This window comes from Lagopus muta, chromosome 1 (assembly GCF_023343835.1).
Source record: "Lagopus muta isolate bLagMut1 chromosome 1, bLagMut1 primary, whole genome shotgun sequence".
Classification (NCBI taxonomy): domain Eukaryota; kingdom Metazoa; phylum Chordata; class Aves; order Galliformes; family Phasianidae; genus Lagopus; species Lagopus muta.
The window spans coordinates 152119751-152138883 of NC_064433.1; positions in this window are offsets into that span (position 1 = coordinate 152119751).

Below are 19133 nucleotides of genomic sequence, written 5' to 3' on the forward strand. Positions count from 1 at the left end.
ATTTTAAATAGCGGGATTTTTTTTTCAAGGCAAGTACTGTTTGTACAGAAAGTATAAAAGGGAGGTAGAAGGATTGTGTGTAACGGTAAACACAAAATGTAGATATGCTACTACCTCTGTGGCTGATCTAGTCAGGTATTAAATTATTTTTCAGTCCCTCATTAAACTCTGGGGCAGTAACATAAAGTCTGAAGAATTGGTACTTGTCATGCTCTCAGATACAACTCGAAGAATTTCACTTCTTTTTTTTAAGCTTGATCGCCGAGGTTCGCCGCTTCGGAGCTGTCCCTGACACAACCGCAGCAACTGACCGCGAGGTGCAGGGGGTTCCTGTCGGCTCCTTCATCCAGGGCATCACCAGATAACAGAGCAGCCCTTGCAGCTCTCGCGAGAGTGGCAGACGTGAAGTGGGTGTTGCCAGGGCAACGGCTCTGCATCCATGCCTGCCTAGAAAAGGCCTCAGGGACGGAGAGGAGCCGTCAGGGTGTGTGGAGCACGTGGGCCGTTCATGGGAGGAGAAGTGGTACGCCGCCTGTTCACGGGACTACACAGGGAAAAGGGTTGTTATCTCGCTATAAAGAGAGTGATTTTCAGGGCAAGTCCCTGGCGGATCAGTGAGTAGGCAGGGCGGGGCACCTTGCCATGTAGGAGGTGGCTTAGCACTTGGCACTTAACAGGTCAGTTAATATGTCGTTGCTCTCTGGACACACTGAGGTGCAGCTATGGTCACCACACGGCAGTGAGCTGCTGCTAAAAGGGATGTGGAGATTCAGACTGAAAGCATGAGTGTCCACGCTGCAGTTCAGGTCTCAGGCTGCAGAGAATGCCTGGCCCTGTCACTGCTACAGGAGGGCAGCTGGGATACCAGCTGTGTGCGGTGTGAGCAGGTGGATGATCTGCTCAGCCTGGTGGTAGAGCTAAAGGGGGAAGTAGGAAGGATGAGGAGCATCCAGGATTGTGGGAAGGGGATCAGTTGGTGGAGTCACACTCTGCCATCCCTACAGGAATGGTGTGGGGGAGATGCTCCTGAAGCAGTAGGGGATCATCTGCTGTCTCACAGTCAGGTGGGAAGGGGCGACCTCCAAGACAGCAAGGGATGGAAACAAGTTCCCTTTTGGGGGCAACCGGTGGAATGCCCCTCAGCCTGTCCCACCTTCCAGGTGCCCTTATATAACACGCATGAGGCTCTGAAGCTGGACGGATGGGGTGTGGATGTTAGTGAAAGTCCATTTGTGCAGGTGAGGTTGCCCAAGGCTAGTCAGTGTGATCCTTGTTTTGCTACAGTGTCAGTCAGGAAAAAAAGAAGGGCTATTGTCATAGGGGACTCCCTTCTGAGGGGAACCGGGGGCCTGATATGCCTTTTGGCAACACAAGAATGTGTGTTGCCTCCCTGGTGCCCGGGTGAGAGATGTTGCTAGGAACAGCACTCGCCTGGTTAAGCCTTCCAATTATTATCCATTACTTTCTACATTGGAAATGAAGAGGTAGGCAAAAGAAGTTCTCTGGTGATCAGAGGGGACTTCAGGGCTGTGGGAAGACTTCTGAAGGGATCGGTAATGCAAGTTGTGTTCTCCTCTCTCCTCTCAGTTGGTGATGGCAATCCACACAAGAGGAGGAGGGTGGACTTGCTGAATGAATGGCTTTGGGAATGGTGTTGCACCCAGGGCTTGGGATGCAGCCTTGAGAAAGTGGGAATGCTGATAGTGGATGGGAACTGACTTACTAGAAGGGCCACAAATATTCTTGGTAACAAGCTGGCAGCTGGACTGGTTAGCAGGGCTTCAAACTAGATATGATGGGGGAAGGGGGTATACTGGGTGATAGAGAAGTGCGTAGGAATGCTGTCACTGTGGGAGGCAGTAAGGGGAAAACGCCAGACTTGTCCTGGAGGTACTATGGAGGGCTCCTCTGTGAAGGCAAATGAGGCCAATAGCTGAGCTGAAATGCCTCTATACCAATGCGCGCAGCATGGGAAATAAACAGGATGCGTTAGAAACTGTGCCACAGTTGTGAAAGTATGACCTAACTGCTATCACAGAAGCATGGTGGGATGAATCCCATGATTGGAATACCCTGATTGAGGACTACAGGCTTTTCAGAAGGGATATACAAGTAGGAGGGATGGCTGTGTTAGGAAGTGGATAGATTGTGAAGAGGAGTATCTGAGAAGCAGCCATGTTCAGGTTGAGAGCTTGTAAAAATCAAGGATAGGTCCAGTAAGGTAGTGGTTGGAGTCTGCTACAGGCCACCTGATCAGGGGGAGCCTGTTGACAAGGCCTTCTTGCTTCAGCTGCAGGAGGTGTCCCATTTGTGGGCTCTTGTCCTGATGGGGGATTTCAACCACCTGGATATCTGCTGGGATGGTAGCATTCTATCAAGCTACGGCAGGGGAGATTCAGGCTGGATATTAGGAAGTATTACTTTTCAGAAAGGGTGGTCAGGCACTGGAATGGACTGCCCAGGGAGGTGGTGGAATCACCGACCCTGGGGGTGTTCAAGGAAAGACTGGATGTTGTGTTGAGGGACATGGTTTAGTGGGAGCTATTGGGAATAGGTGAACGGTTGGACTGGGTGATCTTTTAGGTCTTTTCCAACCTTAGTGATTCTATGATTCTATGGTGGGTGGCAGACAATCCAGGAGACTGCTGGAGTCTGTCAAGAACAAGCTCCTGGTCCAGTTGTTAGATGGACCAACCCAAGATGAAGCCTTAGTGGACCTGGTGCTCAATAATGCGAAGGAGAGCATTAGAGAGGTTAAGATTGGAGGCGGCCTGGGCTGTAGTGACCGTGTCTTGGTGGAACTTGTGATCTTGGAGAATGCGGGCCTGGCAAAAAGCAGAGCTCGGACCCTGCGCTTTAGGAGAACAAACTTCTGGCTGCTCAAGGAATTGGTGAGTGGGATCCCTGGGAAACTGTCCTTAAGGGTGTGGGCACAGAACAGAGCTGGCAGCTCTTTAAGGACACCCTTCCGAGAGCGCAACAGCTCTCCATCACCCTGCAGAAGAAGTTGAGCAGGGGAGGCAGACAGCCATCGTGCCTATGCAAGGACCTGCAGCTTAAACTTGAGAGGAAAGAGGGCAATGTACAGAAAGATGGATGCAGGGTTGTGTATCCTGGGAGGAATACAGGGCTGTTGTCCATGTGTGTAGAGATAGGATTAGGAAAGCCAACGTGCAGATGGAGCTGAACTTGGTGAGGGATGTGAAAGATAACAAGAAGGGGTTCTGCAGGTACATAGGCAGGAGGAGACAGGCCAAGGAGAGTGTTCCCCCTCTGATGAAAGGTAATGGGGAGCTGGCTTCCTCAGACATAGAAAAAGCTGAGGTACTCAATGGGTGCTTTGCCTCAGCCTTCATGGGTGGTCAGGCTTCCTGTGTCTGCCAGAATCATGAGCCTCTAGGTGAGGGTGTGGGGAGTGGTTTCTGTCCCACTGTAACAGTGGAACAAGTCTGAGTCCTCCTCATGAAACTGAATGTGTGTAAGTCCTTGGGGCCAGATGGTATCCATCCTAGGGTTCTGAAAGAGATGGATGATGTGGTTGCTTGCTGAGGCACTCTCCATCATATTTGGAAAATGGCTGTTTGGTGAAGTTCCTGGTGGCTGGAAAAAGGGAAATGTTAGTCCCATTTTTAAGAAAGGGAGAAAGGAAGACCCGGGGAACTAGAGGCCAGTGAGCCCTCTGTGCCTGGGAAGATCATGGAGCAGATCCTCCTAGAAGCTATGTTAAGGCACATATAAGATAAAGAGGTGATTTGAGACAGCCAGCATGGCTTCAGCAAGGGCAGATCTTGCCTGACCAATCTGGTGGCCTTCTATGATGGAGTGACAGCTTTGGTGGATGGGGGAAGGGCAGTGGATATCATCTACCTGGACTTATACAAAGTCTCTGACATGGTCCTTCACCACATCCTTTTGTCTAAATTGAAGAGCTGTGGATTTGAAGGATGGACTGTTAAATGTATTAAGAATTGGCTGGCTAGATGCACCCAGAGGGTTGTGATCAATGGTTCTGTGTCAGGGTGGAGGCTGGCCACAAGTGATGTCCCTCAGGGGTTGGTCCTGGGACCGGTGCTCTTCAACCTCACAATCAGTGACACAGACGATGGCACTGAGTGCACCCTCAGCAAGTGACACCAAGCTGCAGATGACACCAAGCTGGGTGGTGCAGTTAATACATGGAAAGCAAGGGAAGTCATCCAGAGGGACCTGGACAAGCTGGAGAAGTGGGCCCATGTGAGCCTAATGAAGTTCAGTAAGGCCAAGTGCAGTGTGCTGCACTTGGATTGGGGCAATCCCAAGTATTTATACAAACTGGGGGGAGATCTCCTTGAGAGCAGCCCTGTGGAGAAGGACTTGGCGGTCCTGGTGGATGAGAAGCTGGACATGAGTCAGCAGTGTGCGCTTGCAGCCCAGAAGGCCAACTGTGTTCTGGGCTGCGTTAAAAAAGGGGTGGCCAGCAGGAAGAGGGAGGTGATAGTCCCTCTCTACTCAGCACTTGTGAGGCCCCATCTGGAGCACTGCATCCAGGCCTGGGGCCCCAGTATAGGAAGGACAGGTGGAGCTCTTGGAATGGGTCTAGAGGAGGGCCACTAAGATGATCAAAAGGCTGGAGCACCTCTCCTACGAGGAAAGATTGAGGGATCAGGGCTTGGTTAGCTTGGAGAAGAGAAGGCTCTGGGGAGACCTCATTGCTGCTTTTCCGTACTTGAAGTGAGCTTAGAAACAGAAAGGGGGATGGCTACTCATGAGGGTGGATAGTGATAGGGCAAGGGGGAATTGTTTTAAACTGAGACAGGGGAGGTTTAGGTTAGATATTAGGAGGAATTTTTTCACTCAGAGTGGTAATGCACTGGGACAGGTTGCCCAAGGAGGTTGTGGATGCCCCATCCCTGGAGGCATTCAAGGCCAGGCTGGATGTGGCTCTGGGCAGCCTGGTCTGGTGGTTGGCGACCCTGGACATAGCAGGGGGGTTGAAACTAGATGATCATTATAGAACGGCCTGGGTCGAAAAGGACTATGATTCTATGAATAAACAAGTAATATATACAATTTAATTATTAATCTCTTTCCTTCTCACCTCCCTTGAGATTGATTTGTATCTCTTCCTATATCCTTATATCTATATTTATTTTGTTTCTCACATGCATGTTTAAATGTAATCTGATAGTGTCCTTAGGCTTCTAGTTGATAATTAAAAACACGTATTTTAGTCCCTACAGCATGCATTGAAAACTCAGTGACTAAAAATGACTCTGAAGCTTTGCCTTGATCTCAGTAAAATCATACTCAGGTTGACTTACGATTCATTTTGTATAGGGCATGATTTCAATTTTTCAGCAGGGGTAAACAACAATACCTCTCTTTATGAAGTAGATATTAGGTAGACATGAAGTAAGTATATGACCTGCACTTCAAAGCAATTTTGTGGAGGTGGAAAAAGTAATCAAATGCCAGTAAATTTTGCCCTGCACTCCCTCTTTTGCCCTGCGCGTTGAAGTGTTTATGCTTCAATTCCAGGTTCCTGTCTGTAAACATTATGCACGTCATGGGATTTGGTCCTTCCAGGTGGAGGTCTCTTACTGCCTTGCTGTGGTTGCTGGAGGATGCTTTCCCAGTTGTTCCAAACTTTTTAGGTTTGTCTCTTTCTCAGGAACTCTCTTTTTCTCCTTTCTTATTTTATTTATTACTCTCTATTTCAATTAAATTGCATTATATTGTGTTGCCTTGCCTTCTGCTATCGTTGTTAGTAATATAATTTTTTCATACATAGGTTGTTGCCACTTTTTTTTTTTCTCCCTTCCTTCCTTCCTATTTTGAGGGGCTGGGGTGGTGGGAGAGGGCAATGGCCTATTGCCCCCCTGTCCCGGTCTTAGATTGATCTAGTTCACTCTGTGACTGCACCCTCTTTCCCAAATAGGCATTTTTCTCCATTCTGTGTTATTTTTTTCCCATTGCTATTTACCGCCCCCATCTACCCTTTGCCACCACGTATGTGTACATATGAAGTTAAAACGTTTGCCGTTTTTTCTTTTCAGCAATTTCTAAGGCCAGTTGCACAGCTTTTATGTTTGCTTGTTGGCTTGATTTTTCCTTTCCTTTCAGTGGTCTCTGCAACTCGTCGTGTGGGTCTCCGTGCAGTTGCCTTCTATCTGTGGTGCTTCTCTGCAGTACAGCAGCTTCCATCTATGAATGGGGTAAATTTCTTTTTATTTTCCTGTATGTATTTACCACTGTATGGTGGGGTCTATTTAGCTCGTGATACTTTTTCTTCTGTTGATGTTCCAAATTTTTTACCTTCCTGTCAGTCCGTGATCACCTTTCTCACATTCACTCCTGGACAGCTGAGGTTCCCCATTCATGTTCATTGTGTAGTCAGCGCAATCCACTTATTCCATGTGGCATTAATTGCTTTGTGAGTGGTTTTACACTGGCTTTATGTGTTGGCAATGTGGGGCTGTTAAAAGGCAAGTGAGTTTTGCTGATCACTTCCTGTCTCTTGTTGACGAATTTAATTATGAATGGGGAGCAAGGAGTTCCTGTTGGTGCAATACTGTCATCTGTGCACCATTTTTGTCAGTTGGTCCCTGCTGCTCTTTTACTTGTCGCAACCCAACAACAGACAGCTGCTTAATGTTGTTTCTGTCTACTATTCCAAAGGCCGATCTATACCCCCTAGGATCCTTGAAATGCTTCCTTTTGAGGTAAATGATACCAATTATACATGGAGTCCCTGGGCCTGTCATAGTAGGATGTTTTTGTCAGTCTCTACCAGTGAGGGTTGGCCGCCAATACAGTCAGTTCTGGAGAGCTCCCAGTCACTCCAGAAATATGGATTGATTCTGTCCCTTCCTTGCTTGAGGGCATCAGAGTGCACTGTGCACTAGTATCCACCAGTGCCTTATATTCCTGTGGTTCTGATGTGCCAGGCCATTGAATCCATACAGTCCAATAAACTCTATTATGCCTTTTCCCCCCCACACTGATTGAGGGTAGAGCCCCTCTTCATTACTGGTGGTAACTGGAGCAACTGTGCTGCTGATTAATCTCTTTTGTATTTCCCTCCCTCATGCTCGTAGTACAGGAGTAGCTTGGTCATGCCACTTCCTCATGTCTTGTCCACGGTCATGTTGGTAATTCTACAAGGCCATTTGCAATGTAGTATTCTCACTGGAGCTGGAAAGTGTTTGCCTCTAACAGCTGAGATTTTGGTGCACGTGAGAAGGAAGGTTCATTATCTTTAATTGGTTGGATTTGTATTAGTTTGATCAGCTCCTTCATTAGACTCTTTTGATTATCTTGATCTTCATCAAGCATTTCTGATAATACTACAGGTTTTTCACAATTAATAAGTAGAGACACTTGCTCTTGCATATCATTCAGTTGGTCTGTTATTTGTGAGATAGTGGAAGTGGAAGCGTAAGTTGGGGGTAGCTATTTGTCACAGAGTTGACTAGATCAATCTACGTCCGTGACAGGGGGCAACAGGCCTCTGCCCTCCCCCCAACCCCAGTCCCACAAAAATGGGAAGGAAGGAAGGGAGGAAAAGAACAGCAGCAGCAATCTATGGAGGAAAACTTATTTTACTATAATACCGGAATACAAGATAACACAATATATACAATTTAATTGAAATTGCGATTAATAAATCAGATGAGAGAGAGAGAGAGTTCCCGGGGCTGAGTCAAACCTGAGAAGCTTGGAACGACTTGGAAAGCACCCTCCAGCACCCACTCTATGGCAGCAAGAGAGCGCCCTCCCCACCTGGAAGGGCATTGGCCACCTCTCCCGTTCAGCAACATCTAAGGCCAGTTGGACAGCCTTTACCTCTGCAAATTGGCTTGATTCACTTTTCCCTTCAGTGGCCTCTGCAACTTGTTGCATGGGGCTCCACACAGAAGCTTTCCATCTGCGATGCTTTCCCACAATACAACACGATCCGTCAGTGAACAGGGCATATTTCTTTTCATTTTCTGGTAGTTCATTGTATGGTGGGGCTTCTTCAGCACGTGATACTTCTTCTCCTGGTGGTGTTCCAAACTTTTTACCTTCAGGCCAGTCCATGATGACCTCTAGGATTCCTGGACAGCTGAGGTTCCCCATCCGTGCTCGTTGTGTAATCAGTGCAATCCACTTACTCCAAATGGCATCAGTTGCATGATGGGTGAAGGGAACCTTTCCTTTAAAAATCCAGTTCAGCACTGGCAGTCGAGGTGCCAGAAGAAACTGTGTTTCAGTACAGATTACTTCAGAAGCAGCCCAAACCCCCTCATACGCAGCTAAGATCTCCTTCTCAGTTGGAGTGCAGCCCTCTTCCAACCCCCTGTAGGCTCAACTCCAGAATCCCAGGGGTCGGCCTCGGGTCTCTCCTGAGGCTCCTTGCCACAAACTCCAAGTGGGACCGTTCTCTCCAGCAGCAGTGTAGAGGATGTTCTTCACATCCTGTCCCATCCGTACTGGCCCTAGGGCCACAGCACAGGCTATCTCCTGTTTAATCTGTTCAAAAGCCTGCTGCTGCGCAGGGCCCCATGTAAATTCATTTCTCATTCGCGTCACATAATAAAGGGGGCTTACAATGAGGCTGTAGTTTGGAACATGCATTCTCCAAAAGCCCACTGCACCCAGAAAAGATTGTGTCTCTCTTTTGCTAGTGGGTGGAGACATGACAGTGATTTTGTCGATCACATCTGTCGGGATGTGACGACGGCCATCTTGCCACTTTATACCTAGGAACTGAATCTCCTGGACAGGTCCTTTCACTTTGCTTTGCTTAATAGCAAAACTAGCACTCAGAAGAATTTGGATTATTCGCTCTCCTTTTGTGAAGACTTCTTCTGCTATATCGCCCCACACAATGATGTCATCAATGTACTGCAGGTGCTCAGGAGCACTGCCCTGTTCCAGTACAGTTTGGTTGATACCCATGGCAAATGGTCGGGCTGTGTTTCCACCCCTGGGGTAAATGGTTCCAGGTATACTGAACGCCCCTCCATGTGAAAGCAAACTGTGGCTTACATTCTTTGGCCAAAGGAATGGAAAAGAAGGCATTAGCAATGTCAATGGTGGCATACCATTTGGCTGCTTTTGACTCCAGTTCATACTGGAGTTCTAACATGTCCGGCACAGCAGCACTCAGTGGGGGTGTGACTTCATTCAGGCCACGGTAGTCCACTGTCAGCCTCCATTCTCCACTGGCTTTACGCACTGGCCATATGGGGCTGTGAAAAGGCGAGTGAGTTTTGCTGATCACTCCCTGGCTCTCTAGTTGACGAATCAACTTATGAATGGCGAGCAAGGAATCCCTGTTGGTGCAGTACTGCCGTCTGTGTACCGTTTTTGTAGCAATCGGTACCTGTTGCTCTTTTACTCGCAGCAGCCCCACAACAGACGGATCTTCTGACAGGCCAGGCAAAACAGACAGCTGCTTAATGTTGTCTGTGTCCACAGCAGCTATTCCAAAGGCCCATCGATACCCCTTAGGATCCTTGAAATGCCGCTTCTGAGATAATCAATACATGGAGCCCCTGGGCCCGTCACAATAGGATGTTTTTGCCAGTCCTTACCAGTGAGGCTTATCTCAGCCTCCAACACAGTCAATTCTTGAGAGTCCCCGGTGTCTCGCTCCAATTTCTAGGAGGGAGATGAGGTTCTTTTAATATCCGTATGCCCGGCATGAGATTAAGAAACAATGGTTCATATGTTGTTCCATCCAGTTTATTACCAAACCTAATCAGGGTGACGGGGAAGGGAAGGAGGGCGATAGAAAAGATGGAAAAGAAGCAGGAATTGCGTAAAGCAGGGATAGTCACCAGCAGGATCCAGCAGCGGTCCCGTTGCACAGCGTTTGAAGGTCCCAGGCAGACACAGCAGGGGGATGGGGAGCAGCAGCGTTGCCGGCCTTGGACAGCAAGCAGGTAGATGAGGAAGTCAAGGAGCCAATCCTTGAAGCAGCAGCAGCGCTCAGGCAGTAGGCACAGGAGAATTTGACAGCATGCAGGAGTCACCTCACGAGGAATCTGATCGTCAGGAATCCCTCTTCTTCTTCATGAGGAATCTGTTGCCAGAAACCTCTGTTCTTCTTCATGAGGAATCTGCTGCCAGAAACCTATCCTCATGGTTTTCAGTTCCTCTTTTATCCTCCTTGTTCTCCTGCCTATGTGACAAGGATGGGCCTTGAGCAAGAGTCACTGAGTACCCCCTGAGATGGCCATCATCCTGAGATAGGTCCACACAAAGGAGCACTTCACAGCTATTTAGCTGCAGCTCATCTCGCTGTTGTTGCCCCTGGCCTTGTCCATCTCCGTCCCCCAGACAAAGGATCTCACAACCTTTGTCCAGGACTTGCCTGGGCTTGTTTGTTTGTGTCCTTCAGACAAAGGATTTCACAGTTCTTTCTCGGGACTTGACTTGAACAAATCCATCTGTGTTCCCAGCAAGCTTTGAGAAACAGAAATTAACAGAATAATATCTTACACCTGGTCACTCCAGAAATATGGATTGATTCTGTCCCCTCATGACTCGAGGGCATCAGAGTGCACCGTGCACCAGTGTCCACCAGTGCCTTATATTTCAGTGGTTCTGATGTGCCAGGCCATCGAATCCACACAGTCCAATATGCTCTATTATCCCTTTCCCCCCCTGACTGAGGGCAGGGCCCCTTTATTCATTACCTGTGGTAACTGGAGCAACTGCACTGGTGGTTGATCTGCTTTGTAATTCTCTCACCCGTGCTCGTAGTGCAGCAGTAGGTTCACCGTGCCTCTTCCTCATGTCTTCTCCATGGTCACGTAGGTAATACCATAAGGCAATTCGCAGTGTATTATCCCTTACTTGAGCCGGAGAGCGTTTGCCTCTAACAGCTGAGATTTTTGATGGTGCACGTGAGAAGGAAGGTTTATCGTCTTTAGTTAGTTGGGCTCGTATAAATTTCATCATCTCCTTCATCTCCTTCATTAGACTCTTTTGATTATCCTGATCTTCATCAAGCATCTCTGATACTGCTACAGGTTTGTCACGATTAATCAGTTGAGACATTTGCTCCCGCGTTTCATTCAGTTGGTCTGTCATCTGGGAGATAGTGGCAACAGCAGCATGAGTGGGGGGTAGCAATTGTTCATAGTTTTGGAGTGTAAGAATTAATTCATAAACTAAGGGCGTTCTCTGTTGTTCCTGGTATCTGTCACACGCTGACATTAGTGTAGCAGCATATTTGTCTGGTGCTGTTGTCACGAGTTTCTGTCATATCTCAGGCGTTGTCCTCACTTTTTCAGGGTTGCGGTCTTGGCGTGGGTGGTTAGGAACAAAGTTAGGGTCATACAACATTTCCAGCACGCCTGTTTCCCTCAAACACTGGATACCCTTTTCAACTGTATCCCATTTTTTCATCTCAATCTTCAAGCCATTTTTGAAGGGATACTTTTCCTTCACAGCTGTTAACACTTGTTCCCAGAGAGTGGCAGCCTCATCCAAACATCAACTAATTCCTCTATCAATAGCTGGATCTCTGGCAATGGCACCTAGTTGGCAAGCTTCATTACCATCTAGAGACAAGCTACTGGCCCCGCAGTCCCAGCAGCGAAGCTACCAGGAAACAGGAGTTTCATTCAGGTGCTGTGTAAACTCCTTTCTTGAACCTTGGATTTCAGTCATTTTTAGAGGCCGACAAGTAGTAATAGAGACTTCCTCTTCATCACTCTCTTCTGCATGTCTCTTAGTTTTTCCTTTTGCCTTCTCGATGTTGATGGTTCTGAGGAGGGCCCCTCACCTGAATCTTCCTCCATCTCCTCCTCCACTTCTTTTTTCTATTCTAGACGTGAGGAAACTTGTTTCCATTTCTTTCCTTCCACAAGGGCAGCTGATATTGTTACCAGTGTCTCCTGTAATTGATCAGATTTGACTTGGAAATTTTCCCCTTTGGCATGAACCTCATCTCAGAAACTCTCTCTCTCCAGAATGGTATTATATAAGGTGCAGTAAGCACAAGCCAAACCCCAAATAAGTTGTACCTCCTGAGATCTATGTAAGCTGCACCATCCCTGACTCAAATACTGGCTTAGTTTCACAGGATTCTACAGGTGTTCAAGAGTGAAATCCCATGATATTGCAGGTCCCCATGCTTTTAAGATCTTTCCTAAACCTCTCCATATTTCCTGTTAGTCAGCAGGAAGAACACAATTCCACAACAAATAATCATGACATTGATAATTGGCCAGTAGGTTGTGAGTAACATCATGGCTTTTAATACCTCACACAGCACCCCCACAATAAAGAGTGGGTTCTTAGCTGATAGCTGCTAAAAAGAGGTTAATGAATGGAAGCTAATGAGAGGAGAGGAAAAAAAAAAAGAAAGAAAAAGCACTGCCCAGACTAAGCAGTCTAGGCAGTACACCTGGGCTTTCAAGGTCAAGTTTTCCAGCACAGAAACCTGAACTACTGATAATGTTCCCTAACCCAGCTCTCTGAGAGCAGAGAGAGATTCATTCTAAAAGCTAAAAAGCAGCTGATGCCCACATTCTCCACAAAAAAAACTGTCAGGGGGTTAAACTAGATCAATCAATGCCCATGACAGGTGGAACATAAACCCCTGGGGCCCCTCAGCACCACAAAATGGGAAGGGAAAGGAATAGGAAGATGGGAGCTGAGCTCAAGGAAGGAAAAAAAAAAAAAAAAAAACACAAAAAAACAGCGGAAGTGATGTATGGAGAAAGACTTATTTTACTAACTATGATATTGGAATGCAAGATAACACAATATAATACAATCTAATTGAAACTTAGGCTAATAAATCTAATAAATTTGGAGAGAGAGAGTTCCTGAGACAGAATCAAACCTGAAAATCTTGGAACGGCTAGGAAAGCACCCTCCAGCACCCAATGTAAGGCAGTAAGAGACTGCCCCACCTGGAAAGGCCAAATCCCTTGACTTCTGTGATGTATAGGGATAGGTACCTGGAGTTGGAGCATTAACACTTTAACTCCCAGTGCACTACATGATGTTATGATGTGAAATACTGAAAACCAAACTACACAAAACCATGACACCTGTGTACCCTCTTCTCCCCCCCTCCCCCCCCACTATTTAAGTGAACAATGCTTAATAACATCTTAGAATTATTGGTCTTGTGGTTTTATGTATAAAAGCCGTTATTTCATTTATTTATTCTTTTTCTCTCAAGGTGGTGTCGTGTGTTTTTTCTTATGTTTTCTGGTATGCTGTGCAAACATGTATATCTCATCTAATGAGGCATTACCTTTATCTTTTCATTATTTGATAATGTGAACAGTCATTTAGATTCTATTAGCTGCCACTTCTTGCATTTTCCCTTTAGCTTCTGGTTTACTAGAATGTGAAAACACTCCCTGAGAAAATTTGAGGTAAGTATTAATAGTGAGCCAACTGCAGGAGACACTGTAATTAGGAAGAGTGATTTGAAGCACAAATTGTGTAGAATTTATCCATTGGCCTTTCTTGTAGGCACCTGTGTGTTTTAACATTAGTGATTTTACTGCTGTATAACATGGACTATGACATTTATCCTTGTTGCCTTTTAACAGTGATACTGGTATGTAAAATCTCATTGCTGCGAAGATGTATAAGAGCACAACACTCATCAAATTGCAGTGTATCATCTAGAAAGTTTAGTATTATGCTGGTGAAAGACTGATAGCTTTTCTGGCTCAAAGTAATGCTATAAAGTTGAGAGTACAAGTGAGATTTTTGAAAATGACCATAGTTGTGATTTGTCTATTGTCCTGTAAACACCGTGACGGTGTTCCTCTGAGGCTACATCAATAGGGATTTCCAGCATTGAGAAAATTATGACCTTTTCTATTACTTTTACAAAGCACCAGCTTGGAGTATCTGTGCCTGTTTTATTGCACCGGTCCCAAAAGAACAGGGACCTTCCTGCTGTAAAACAGTACTGAAGAACTGAAGGTAAGTGAGCTTAATACTGTAGGAAGCACTGTTCAGAAACATGTACACCTTTCTTCCCTCTAACCTTCTTTGAATACAAGCGCTCCTGAAGCTTCTGCATTACTGTGATTATTTGCTTCCTTTACAATTTTTTTTTCATGCACATGTTCAAAACGCCATAGTATACAGGACACCCTTGAGCTGATGATGCAAAGTGTCACTAGTGAGAGGTAATGCTCCCAGAATCATGGCCTTATTATTGAATACTTGAAGTGGCAGTGTTTCCTTGTATTCATGCCAAGGCTGTTATAGTTCAGCACAATGCCATTGAAGTAAAAGGTGTTACGCAGATTTTCACAAATTTGCAAAATATTTAGTCTTTTTTTTATTAATTGAGAAATTGTACAAGCTTAAATATAGCTAAACTCAAAGTTAGCATACATCAGGACCTTACTGCTTTTTGATTAGAAATTACAAAGCAACAAATTCTACAGACCCTTCATCTTGTGTTTTTTGGATTTCTATAGAGATAGTGAAATGCTGATGATAAAATTCCTGTGAATATTTTAGAGGCTGGGATTCATGAAGAATCAGGAGTTTAAACTCAGGAGAGACTGGTGACTGTGCAGCCTTCAGCCTTTTTATCTGTATGCAGCTATTTAGCATATTTCCTTGTCCACAGTTTTGAAGTGTCTGTGTCAGATAATTCTTTTGAAATATCTCAGTCACAGCAGTTCCATACTGTATGGATACCTCCACTACACTAGGTGCCTGAGTTTATACCACCTCAGCAACAAGCACTATGGCTCCTCTTAGGGGCAAAATGTTACTCTGAAGATAGAGCTCTCCTGCTTGTCTCAGCTGGAGAGAAACAGCAGATCTTTCCTCTAAAGACATATCAATTGAATGGTTTGGGGAAGTAAGACAGGGGTTTACTTCTTTCCCAGCACTGTAGCATGCAAATAGTAATTTAGAGAATTAGAGCAATGATAGATAATGTGTAAATGCCTTAAAGTAACTAATACTGCATCTCCTGTCTTTAAAGAGATTGGAAAATGGAAGAATGTGACTGAAAGAAGTTTCTGCCTTCCACATTCCCTCTGCTCCCAGTGAATCTGTACTGCAGTGAACAGAGCTGTGTGTCAGAGGGATGATAGGGAGCGTAGTGCAGCGATGGCTCTGGAGGGCTGCGAGTCCTCATGCTCAGGGGAGCGAAAGCATGGTGATTAGGAGATAGGGCATGGCTGGTCTTGGAAAGAAACCCTGGGGACAGCCAAGTTTGGAGAAGAAGTTTTAATACCATTGTTGCTGTTGTTGTTTCCAAGTTTCCAATGTAGACAAATCCCAGGAATGCAGAAATTACAGAACAGCTCAGGTCTTGATGTGGAGAGGTTATGGACTCAAATGCTGTGTTACCACCTGCACTGGGACGTATTATCAATACATGGCTATCTCAGGAGACACACTTCTGAATATTTTTTTTTATTGTATGTCAGAGCAGAGGAGATAGCAAAAGCCAGTTTTTGATAACTCAACAGCAGGGTTTTATATTGTCTGTGTGTTTCTCAAATTAATTTCAGTGAACAAAACCTAAAATCTGCTGAATTGTGTTCAGTGAGTTTGTAGTCTATATACATGCAACTTCGTAGAGATTTTCAGAAATTTGACTTCTCTGTCAATAATGTTCTCCACATTTGTCTTCTGGTTCTTTTATTGTGAACTGTTCAGTATTAAGATTTCATTTGAGATATGCTCGTGAGTTTTAACACTATACTGAAATGCATGTATTGCAAATCAGTGTTTAAAGACACTTTTTGCTCCACACGGAGCTGCTCTGTGTTCATGACAATAGCATGTGATTAAAAACCTCAGCATCAGCTCTTATTTACCATCAAAAAAATGAAAGAAAAAAAAAAAAAGCATGCAGATTACATGAACAGTTTATGAACAGAGTATATCCAAAGCGCCCCCCTCCTGAAGTCTAGTGTTTCCGTTTCTGCAAATTATTTGTTGTAATCAGTGTAATTCTATTCCATTTGAGAGAGTACAATAACAGATATGGGGTTATCTGTAATTTTTCATCACTCTTATTCTCTGAACACACGGTGCTCCTATGTCTTGATATTTTGATTTTTGTGAGATTATGAGAAATAGTGAGCATAAGGTGCTGTCTGCCAATGAGTGATGTGTTCGAAGCTTCATTAACTAAAATCTGAGCTATTTCTTGTTTCTGACCACAACTGTGTATAGCAGAATCTGATAAAATATGCAGAAAGTGCAGAAAACAGGGTGAGTTAATCATCAACTTTTATTCTTAGAATATTTTGCTCTGTGATTCAGTGTAAAAGACAGCTATAAGCCATTCAATACTCTCTTTCGTTGGAAAGGAAAAGAAATGATAATCTGGCTTTCTAAATTACACACCTTCTTTCCAACTTTAGTTAGATTCATTTGTACATTTTCTTTCAGTCTTTGTTAGAAAAGAAAAACAAAAGAAATCTAACGATACAATTCTCATTATACAGCTATCAGTTGCATAAAATATCTTTGTTTAGAGGCCTAATAAAATTGGTCATATAAAGAGGAAATGAGAATTTTAATGTAAAATGAAGCTGACAGTGCTCTTCTATTACTATGGTCTTATTAGGGAAAAATTCTCTGACATCTGTTTATCCCCTGCAGCCAACCTTGTATTCAGAATACAGTAATTGATTCACAGCATCCACTGGGGATCTAACTGGCTCACTTTTCCACACCGCACTACACAGGTATCTCTGCAGCTAATTTTGAATGTACATCTACATCGTTATCTCCTGGTGAACTGTGACCCGAAACACTTTGGAGGCCCAGATGAAAGTGCTTCCTCACCCCTCCAGTGCTGGGGGTGCAGGCATTTCTGCAGCGCGGCAATTCACCCAGGACACCCAATCACAACCAGCCCCTTTGAAGCCCCGCTCAGCTGGGAGACCATGAATGATTCATGGCTTCTCTACACACACTAAAGGGGGAAGAGCAAAGCTAGTGTGTATTATTCAGGACTGCATCCTCAATAAGCCTCCATGTTCAGCAAATTGCTACAACATTTTCTGCTTAGTCCTCACCTGTATACAACATCTCTTTCTGTGTGCAACCTGCTCATTTTAACAAAGATAGGTTGATTATTTAGGAGGCCGTGTTAACTAACACCAATGCAAATAAAGAAGTTCAGTATTGGTGCATGCAAGCAACAAGGAAAACATTATAAGGAAATCAAGGAAGATGATAATTTTGTGGCAGTTGAACTATGAATTTCTTATTTATCCATTTCAATTTCCACTACAGTCACTGTCATCACACAGGACAATTTGTATCTCAGCTTAGTTTTGGTATGTGGATTCTCTATTGTCTATTAAATGTTTGATGAAAGATGGCTAAGTGCTGTAGCAATCAAATGTGACGGAAGTTGATATTTACAACTAACATCTGTAACAGGTATTAACAGATCTGTAATCTCATTCACATAAAAGTTTCCAGTATAAGAGATAATAGTTGATGAAATAACAGTCTCTCTCCTTTATTTTGAAGACCTCAGTGTGTACCTGGACTGGTGAAATCATAAATATCTGCAAATATCTACCAGGTGTTTCATACCGTATGTCATATGTTTCATTCAGATAGATCTCCTGGATCCTTCTGAGATCAGAAGCTGAAAAGCCTGGTACTTCAAACTCTAATAAGAACATGGCAAATGCGTAACGTAATTCAATTCTCATTGACCTTATTCCTTCATTACTGGCACACATAGGAGTTTGCACAACTAAAAGTCACTCATAAGAAAATGACACAAAGTGATAAGAAGGAATATGACAAAGTAAACTGTCCTTATAGCTGCAAGTGCAGCTTACAACATTCTCAGATGCTTGCTTGTAATCAGAGATAACATGCAAATGCTTGTCATCAGTTTCACTTATTTTGAAGCACAATAGTTAAGAGATTAATTAAGTAAATAAAATATCTACTAAAAAAAAGAAAATCAACAAACCTTATCACTGAGGGAATGGGATCTCGACTTCAAAAGACATTATTGTAAGGCTGATGCTTCACCTGCTTATTCAACATCTGATATAACTTCCCCATATCTGGTCCCTTGTGAAAGGTAACATTTATTTAGACAAAGATATTTTCAGAGGCAAAGTACAATTTCATTAACTTTCTGTGGACTGACTCGTGGAGAAAAGTGAGGGCATTGTCAAAGAGCACCAGTATTTAAAGCCAAACATCTCTGTGGTCATAAATGGCTGACTCTTCATATATGAATGTTAACTTGCCACATATATAGCTCTGTATATCTGTAATTGCCACAATTACAGCTCTGTAATTGATGTGAAAATAAGATAACACCCACAGGAAGCACAGCTAAGAGAGGAATTATTTGACTGACATTGCAGAAATACATTTTTTTAATATTGGTACAAGTATCAACAGTAATAAACAGTCCTCACAGTAAGATCAGAGGAAAATACTGCCATACACAGCAATGAAAAAACAATATGATGCTGCTGCCCCTGCTGCTTCGCACTTCTAATCTTACGTACAGAAATATAATTTCAAAAAGTGGACTGGTACTTTCAACATATTTGTCACCTCTTCCTATGTGAAGTATCTGCTTTGTTATAGTAAAGACCAAATTTAAGGAGCTGCTTAAAAGAGAATCCATCTCACTTAAACTGATATGGTTGGAATTTCCACAGAAAATGTAGACACGTATTTCTCTTAAAACATGAGAGAAAGAAGAAGAGGAACCATTTATTGTTCCTTGGGGACAGTAATTTTCAGGGTAGCTCTCTGCCCTATGAAAACCGTACATGCTATGTTACATAGATTGGCTCCTTGCCTGCGTCCCTTGTGGCCTTGTGAACTTAATACACTTCTTTTTATGGTTGTCCAGATTCAATAAGAGCCAAGAGTTTTTGGTTAGTGATAGATGTGATCGAAAAATGAATGTATGTCTTTTGCAGCATGAAGAAGTAGCTGCGAGATGAGGCATACAACCTCTGTACTTTGAAATGAGGAATCCATGTCCAAGATGAGCTGGAACTATATTTAGAAGATTTTGCAGTGTCAAGAAGCACTTGCTTTGTTGTTTGGGTACAGGTTATAAACTCAGGAAATGGTCAGGCTAACAGAGAAACCCTATTCCTCAGCACTTTTTGTAGGAAAACAGCTTCTGATTCAGCGTGTGT